This window comes from Eurosta solidaginis, chromosome X, assembly GCF_040869045.1.
Source record: "Eurosta solidaginis isolate ZX-2024a chromosome X, ASM4086904v1, whole genome shotgun sequence".
Taxonomy (NCBI): domain Eukaryota; kingdom Metazoa; phylum Arthropoda; class Insecta; order Diptera; family Tephritidae; genus Eurosta; species Eurosta solidaginis.
Window position 1 is genome coordinate 164,718,815 of NC_090324.1, and position 9,431 is coordinate 164,728,245.

At 40.7% G+C, this 9,431-nt stretch overlaps 1 pseudogene; it reads right to left on the reverse strand.

Annotated features, from left to right (window-relative positions):
- Positions 1-789: 789 nt before the first annotated feature.
- Positions 790-2,767, reverse strand: LOC137234726 (uncharacterized; annotated as a pseudogene).
- Between the last annotated feature and the right edge of the window lie 6,664 nt (positions 2,768-9,431).

Genomic DNA, 9,431 nt, shown 5'->3' on the forward strand with positions numbered 1-9,431 from the left:
TAGAGCTGCGACCGGCAAGTAAAAAAAAAAAAAAAATCTGCATTAAAAAATAAAGTTATTGTTACGAATATTAGCAGAACTAAGGAGAGCTGCCAGCTCTAAGCCGATGCTAAGCATGAAACTTTAATAAATCTTTGTTTTGATAACACTTTTAACTCTTTGGTCTAATTAAACTCAGTATCAAGAAGGGTTTGTTATTGTAATACAAAACAAAAAAAAAATAAAAAAAATAAGTAACTATTGTTATTCGCATACTTATTACTCATCAGCGATCTTTTGGTTTAATATAAACTCTATGATATCGTTTTATTGTGAGTCAAATGATGGATCACCCAGTATAACCATTTTGGTTGATCCCCAGGGGCCATATGCCCTGCCTTACGTACCAAATCTCAATTAAATGGCCAGCATATTTTGCATATCCAGCAATTTCATCTTCCACAGTTCAAACCACACGTTTTTCCACCCTGTATTTATCAGCGTCAGCGAATTTCAAACAAATCAAGATTACTTTTCAACTTTTATTACAAAAAAACAAGAACAGCTTTTTTTCGTTCGTAGTTTTTCAACACACTACGCTTACAAAAGCGAAAGACTTACAATTTTTGAAACTACAAAATGGAGGGCGTCCGACCTACAGTACGCTTTGATATTTAATGTTGTGGATGACTGAGAAAGGGTATACTATACATGCATGTAGTTGGTTAACTTTAACTTTAAGCGGAACGCTAATCAAGCTTTCAAATCTCATTTAATTTTTATGCAGTTACTTTCTCTTGTATATTGTAATTATTTGAACATTTTACCCTGATCAAATTTACGTCCATCCTTATCGGTACCTGTCCAAGAAAAATATTGTGGCACTCATTTTTTAGTTTCTTCCGAATTGGCATCCAATCTCCTTCATGCATAACAATCGTAATCAATTTGCCAATCGGGTGATAGGGTGAAGGCTAATTCATGACCGCGCCACACCCAAACACCGGATATGGTACTATCATTATCCTCACCAAACAGGCACACTAAAGCAAAGGATTGCTTACGCATTTCATCGCGCCGTCGAAACATACCAGTGATGAGATTGCACAACACAAACACTTTTGTAAGCTCACTATTATATTTATATTCACCGAACCAGATAGAATAATTTTCTGGATCGAATTTTTGCCAAAAGTAGGGAACGGAAACAGATTCATCCTCGTTGGAGTATGAACGTTTGAAATCATCGAAATTGAATGTACATATTGGGAGTGAATCGAAATGATTTAAGCAGTTACCTGTCAAAGGATAAGCAACTATTATATCCAACTGTCCACTATAAATGCAAATAGTATAATCATTTAATAAATGTGGTATCCATGGTGCAACCGTGTCCATTACAACCTTCTTCAAAAACCTTTCAACTTTATTTTCTTTATCCAAATCATGAAAAGTCATATTACCAACATGCATGGCACGACGCGTTGTTGACGATTGCAGGAAATTACCAAGCGCATCAGCGGGTTCGTCATTATCAGTTTTCAAATAATTATAGTAAAAATTAAAACCGGTTAGATTAAGAAAAAGTGAACCATTCGCACTAATATCATTGATAAGACTATCAAAATTTCGAAAGCGCATTCCATGTCATGTTGTTCTATGCATTTTTACCCTTTTCTTCTTGTTCATGGAACTGTTGCAAACCACGATCATCTATCAATTCCAATTGGTATAAATAATCACTATAATTTGGTTGATGTAATAGATCTGAAAGTCCATTACCAATGGCTAAGCCCTTCTGTGGTATATAAACACGCGTCTATTGCATTTTGCACCAAATGTATGTGATATGCTAACGCTGGTACATATTTACCAGCATACGATTCACCCGTAATCCAAAATCCACTGGAATTACGCCATTCAAATAATTCGTATAATTGCATAACAGCTTCATGTAAATTCCGTCCAACATCTTTTTCATTACCCGCATAACCATCGTCACTACCAGTAAAACTGAAACCAGTATCAACTGGACTATCACCCTAATTTCTTACATAAATTGTTTAAGTAGTGCTATTTTAACTTTAAGCACTTTGCGGAGAATTCTTGTTGCACACAAAGTGCCTACCTACATATATATATAAATATGTGCGTATTGTTGTGCTTTAATGTTTTATTTAAACTTACTTCTATCGTTATGCGCCACACCCTCACGCAACAGGAAATACCTCAAGCCCTCTATTGTGTAAAGTTTAGCTGCCTCAACCGGATGACCAGAATCAAGCAATAAACCTGCGCCCGTGTGTGTGTCCAAACGTAGCTGTGATTCTGTCAAGAAAGTTTCATCTAAAACACAATACCAACCACTGTATGCAGCAGAGTAAATGTGGCCGCTCGATTTTAAAGTGTGCCAAAAATGCGCTACAGCCGTCTTGTGGCGCTCTTCGGTAGTACGTATAAAATATGTGTTTGCTATACTCGCTTCGGCGAATACATGACGATATAGCGCAGATATATACTCGCAATATTGTGCAACTGGCACGGTTTGAGCTGCTGCTTGTTGGATTTTTGTACCATGTTCATCAGTGCCAGTACAGAGATGAACTGTCTTTTTGGGGTCATTAATTGATATGACTGTTCATTGTAATATTCTAACCTGAAAATGCAAAGAAAAATTGATCAATGAAAATAAAGAAATAAGGTTAGAATTAGCAAATTTTACTATACGAACAGTAACCATACTCACCGCATGTCGTAAATCAATGACATCTTTTTTCCTTTTTTCCATTCAGGAAATGGAAAAGCGTAGCAGATTTCAAAATCTCTACATTTAATGTCTGACTGTCAATGATTATTGCAATACAAACGTTAGGCCTTATGCGCAAGCATCTCGCGCACTACACGTCATGCACTACATGCGCACTACACGTCACGCACTACACGTCACGCACTACACGCGCACTACACGTCACGCACTACATGTCACGCACTACATGCCGCACTAAAAATCGCGCACAACACGCCACACATGTCGCGTATTACATATCTCGATCAATCATTCATGTGGTCGAGATTTGAAATACCTAATTCCACGAATCTCAACATTATCGACAATACACGTCAAAAAATAATGTTGAGTGGTGGAAGTGCAACTCTGTAATACATTTTCAGCCAGGTGTCGAATCGTTCCGTGTGGTGGCAGGCCACTTGTTGTGAAAACAAAGTTCGCCACAAACCAAAAATAAATCTTTAGGACTACTTCGGCGACGTCTACCGACATAAAATAAATTATAAAATCCCTACAAAAAATTGGTCACAAAACCTAATAACGCCCATGCAAATGTGACTAGGAATATAACCTAGGACCGTAAAATGACTAGTCAAATGACGTGGAATGACTAAAGCACCAGCCACATCGCATGGATGCGTGCTAAAGCCGTTTTTTTCTTCGTTTCCTTGCACACATAAGTATTTACTTATGGCCTTTAATTTTTTATTTCAATTAAATTTTATTTCAATAAAATGTTTTTTTTTAATAACATATTAGAGATAATTTTTTTTGGTTACGCCACCCAAACAACATTCCGCCAACCTCAATTTGGGCATGATCAATGATATCAATATTCTTTCAGATTATGACCCGCTACCAAACTTTACTGGCCAAGTCAGAGGGAGGCGCAACGCGTTTCGACGTCGCCTGCCAGCTCTGCAGCAGGCACCATAGTCTCCGAATCTGTCCCGAATATCGGAAAAAATCTCCAGAAGAGAGGTTGCGGGCAGTGCTTCTATATAAGTACTGTCCGAACTGTCTGTCACCCTTCCACCGGGTAAACAAGTGTAGCAGCAAGTATCGCTGCAAGAGGTGCCAAGAGAAGCACCACACCACGCTTCATTTAGATGAGCGTCGGCCGGTATGCGACGAGACAGCCACAAATGGCGACGACAACACGTCCGACGACGCGTTGTCAATCAACCTGTCGGGACCAGCTAAATCCTGGGCTCAGCAGGTGGAGGAGGAAGAAATGGAGGAGGAGAGAGCAAAGGCGGAGGAAGAAAGAAGTAAAACGGAGACAACAAGACCGTCAACGGTCAACCATGGGATGCGCAGTTTCCGGCGGCTGTTACAGCATGAAAGAAGCGCGGCGAAAGCAAACAAACGTCGAAACGAAGGAGACAACTGGCGTCACCGCGACATTGGACTCCAAGGAGGCCCGACCAAGTCATCCAAATGCGGAAGACAGCAGCGGCGAGATAAATCGACGCCATACCATTCTGACGCCCAAAATATGCAAGCACTATCGCGCGGTACAACGGCATCGACATTTGGCGGTCTCCTAACCCAACCAACCGTGTTCGGGTTGGTGGTCTTGGGAGCCTGCCAAAAATAAATATCCGACTTTCACGCCTCACACATGCGCCATCTTATATATATTTAAGTAAATATGCACGGAATTTAAAACCACGTACGTATATCTAATAACTTCTTTTCTTTTTCCACAGGAGGGCGACACGTGAGGTCAACTATCTGGCGTGCAGTGCTTGCAGTCCGCATCTGCACTGCCTTCTTTTGTTACAGCGCCTTACTGGACGTGCGATCACGTGGCATCCCTTTTTTTAATTTTTTCTTTGTTGCTTACGGCATTGGGGCCGGTATGTTTAGGCCACAGGCCTAAATATATCTCCCCCCCCCCCGCCCCTCGTAACATAACTTTCTTTGACTATTTTCTTTCGTAACTACCACCCACCTATTCTTGTGATCACTATACACACAGGCATGTGTGAGTGGTAGTACGTATGTATCCTAGATTTTTACCGCTGTGAGCCCGCGGTACGGCAATTTTGTTGCCGGGAAACCCAACAAAGGAGCTGTATCGTGGGTTCATCGGCTCATGTAGCAAAGAGTCTCGTCCTCTTTTAATCCAGCAGCCAGCAAAGGAACACGTAATCACACGTTCACGTAAGTTGTCAATTTCCAAAAATATACTTAGTAATTTCCTAAAACATATTTAATATTTTAACCTTTCACAACATTTGTTAAAAAACTTCCTTAACACTTGTTGTATTTATATACATTGAATAAAAAAACACTGTGAATTCTTTTTATTAACACGAAACTTTTTTGGTGTTTTTTATTTTCTTCCTTTTTTTTCGCCTTAACCATTCTTTAACAAATACGTGGGTGCGCGCCGTTGCCACCACGCATTTGTCCAAGGTGGCTATATGCTATAATAGGAGGTGTGGTGGCACTAAACCACATCCCACGTATATGGAAAATATCTAAAGCGGTATTTATTCCCAAGGCAGGCAAGCATGCCACGCGAAGCCTAAGGACTTCAGACCCATCAGTCTATCTTCGTTTCAACTAAAGGTGATGGAGAGGCTGATGGAAACATATATCAGGGAGGCAGTGAATGACCAACTCTCTGAAGCACAACACACCTATATGAAGGGTAAATCAATGGAAACGGCATTGCACGAAATTACATCGTACATAGAGAGATCGTTCTCCTTCAAGGAATACTGGCTGAGAGCCTTCCTAGACATAGAAGGAACGTTCAATAACATTAAACCCGACTCAATCATTAAGGTACTGACTGTTCTGGGCATCGAATCTCAGCTGGTGGGTCTTGTGCACCAATTGCTGCTGTGCAGGGTAGTACAGGCAGAACTTGCAGGGGTATCGGTGAGCAGGTTCGTCAGTAGGGGAACTCCCCAAGGTGGAGTCCTATCCCCTCTGCAGTGGGTCTTGGTGGTGAATCAGCTACTAAGGGACATGGAGGAGGGGAGGGGCTGTAAAGCTATAGCATATGCTGACGACCTTGCCTTGGTGATAAGTGGGAAGTTTCCACAAACTATCTGCGATATGATGCAGGTGGAATTAAAAAGGGTCGAAGCATGGGCCGTTGATAATGGTCTGGGCGTAAACCCAATAATACGGAACTGGTGCTCTTTACGAGGAGGTATAAGATACCACGTCTCTCAACTCCAGTGCTGGCAAACACAGTGCTTAAGATAAGTGAGTCCGCCAACTATCTAGGGCTCACACTTGATAAAAAATTGAACTGGACATAAAACACTACGTACGGAATGTGTCCGTAAGGCTACGGTTGCCCTCTACACACGTAAAGGGACAATTGGACGGAAATGGGGTATGTCCCCTATGTTAGTACATTGGATATATACGGCCATAGTTAGGCCAATATTTCTATACGGGGTGGCGGTATGGTGGCCCACCCTGAATAAATCCTCGACGGTTCTTGCTCTTCAAAAGGTGCAAAGATGTGCATTACTATGCATGAGCGGAGCCATCCGCATAACGCCAACCGAGGCTATGAATGTAATACTGAACCTGCTACCCATATATATAGTAGGCATTAAATATGCAGCATGTACAGCTATTAGACTGAGGAAACTGGCCACATGGTCTCACTGCAAACACACTGAAATTCTCGACAGATTCTGCATACCAGAATGGACAGATTTCTGCAAACCACATACCAACTTTAACAAGGGATACGAGATATGAATGACCCTGATTGGACTAACAGCATTCAGATCTACACAGATGCATCTAAACTGGATAACAGGGTCGGAGGGGGTGTCTATTCGGAACGATAGGAGATACAAAGATCGTTTCGCCTTCCGGATCACTGTAGTGTATTTCAGGCCGAGCTTGCGGCCACACAAGACGCTGTGGACTGCCTTAGGGAGAAGGCGGTCTCTCAGAAGCACATTTATATTTTCTCAGACAGTCAAGCAGCACTGAAAGCCCTTGAATCTGTCACAGCTAATTCTGAAACTGTAGTAGGCTGTCCCAGATCACTCAACGTGATGGCTGAACAGTTTACTCTGCATCTAGTATGGGTTCCGGGGCATAAGGGCATACCAGGTAATGAGATGGCGGATGAGCTTGCAAGAAAGGGTACCTACTTTCCACATTCGCCATCCTGGAAGAGGTTGGCCATGCCGCTCTCCACCTGCAAGCTCAAGATAAAGGAGGCTCTACTGATGGAAGCGGGAGCCAGGTGGAAGCATCATGAAAGATGCCACACAGCAGAACTCACATGGCCGTAATGGAATGAGAAGAGATCACGAGAGCTTCTCACCCTCCGTAAGAGTGAACTTTCGTTAGTTTTAGGTCTTCTAACGGGTCATGTTTGTATTGGACCGCATGCGGAAAGGATTGGCGCTCCATTTCATGATTATTGTGGAAGTTGCGGCACCGAAAAAGAGCCTTAAACTGTTAGGCATCTACTCTGTGAATGTCCAGCGCTCGGTAGAAGAAGGCAGCGTTTTATGGGCAAGATGTTTCTTGTAGATCTGACTGATATAGCTGGGGTCAATCCACGACGTTTATTTAGCTTCATAAACTCAACGAAGTGGTTTGATAAGGAGAGTAGGAACAAATACATGTGGTTTCACAATGGGCCTATAAAGGCCTAAGTGTGCCGCTCCAATGTGGACGGCAGCCACTTGAACCTAACCTAACCTAGGGTGAGAACATCTGTAGCTGCCTAAAAAAAAATATTCATATCTCGCGCACGTTATATACATGGCTTCTTTTAAATGCACTTTATGTGCCTGGGTCCTTAGTGCCCTATTTTGATTATTTGTGTGTCACCCGGTAGCGTTTTAACTAGCCACGGACGAGTGCTGCATAAAACTGAGAATTTAAGTTATTCGGTGCTCACACTTTGGTACCGAACCGGGTAGAGAGTGTGTTACGTGGTTGATTTTTTTCGTCGTTGTTGCTGCTAAAAACCAACAACTTTCCTGCCCGCCGAAAAGGAAATGTTTGGACAACAAAAATTTATGCGAAATAAGAAAAAATAAAAGGATCTTGGACGGAGGAAAAAATTCATAAAATTTACCTTTTTTTTTGTATGGCTCTTCTATTGTTTGTTTAAATTTTCTCTAAATACGCTTGAAGTCCTGTTTACTTGGTGGCCTTTCCCAAATGGCACGGTTCCCGAAGGGTATTTGGATCCGGTATCGATTTGTCATAAACGGGTTTCGGTACCCGTTTGCATCTTCTCATACATCACTACCATGTGCAAAAGTTAAGCAAATATATGTACATACCAGAGATTTGCTTTGAGTACTAATAAAATTAGTGCACTTAGTCATGAGCCAAAAAATTGTGTCTAAATGTGTACTTAGTCAATTACAGACAAATACTATGAGTGATTAGCACATAAAATAGAAAATACATACGAGTGCCCCGTAACACCTATGTCTCACACATATATGAAATTGTTGAGTATAAACTGATATCATAGTCACACTAACTCAGTAGCACATAGATTTCGTGTGTAATGCACAGTATACTTCGTTTATCATCGGTTTTACTTTGGCGCTGTATTCAGTTTAGTTTCGTGTATATCGTTGTGTTGCTAGCGTCAGAAGACTGATATGACTTTATTCATTTTACTGCACTGTTAGTCTTACTTATTCCAATTAGTGTTTTCGTATAACTCAGTTGACTTTCTTGCTCAATAAGACAATTGAGTGCGGAACTTTTTGTGGCTTATGAGCGGTTATTCATTTTACGAAGCATGACTAAGTAAATGTGTGTTAGTGCATATGTGTGCTTGATATTCTTTGTTTGCATACGCACTAATACTAATTTTTTGGTTAGTCCACTAATAACCTTAAAAGATGAATACATACGTTGGTATAAGTATACCAACAGCCAGTGCCCGGACTTTATTGGTAGATCTACCAACCTTTTGACCCATTTTAATTTTCTGCTACTTCTACCACCAAAGCCCAAAAAACTACCAACATTTCAGTATATGCGCATTGAAAACCAATACTGCGATAATTTTGTAAAGAGGTAGGAGGTGACACTAATCAAACCAACCAATTTTGAAAAAAGGTGTGCACGAATTCAAAAAGGAAATAAATTTGTTTATGAAATAAATGTAGTAAATGAGCACGCAAATATTTTCCTGCGCTATTTTCATATGTTTTTTTTTTGTGAACGAAAATAAAAATAAAAAGTTTTAAGTAAACGATAACATGCCGAAGTCGGTTATTTTGTGGCAGTATTTGTGGTACGTTGGAAAATTGTTGTTGTAATTAGCCGTTCCGGGATTGTGTTGGTCAGTATTTCAAGCATGAAATACAGGAAAAAAGCAAGTACAGTAAAACCCGCTTAAGTACTCACCCGCTTAAGTGCCTAACCCGCTTAAGTAACCAAAATTTTTGGGCACTCTGCTTTTTGTAAGAAGTGGAAGAAAATTCCCCTCTTAAGTAACTAAATTTTTCGTGCACTATTATCCATTTCCATTTTGTTTTCCCCTCTTAAGTACCTATTTGGTACTTACATATTTTGAAGCTCAATGGTAGCTCTATAAAATCGATATCTGATTTGATTTACACCACTAATTTATCGAGAATCGTTCGTTGTCAAAGTTAAAATATTTAGAAAAATGCCTGGCAGAGGGCGA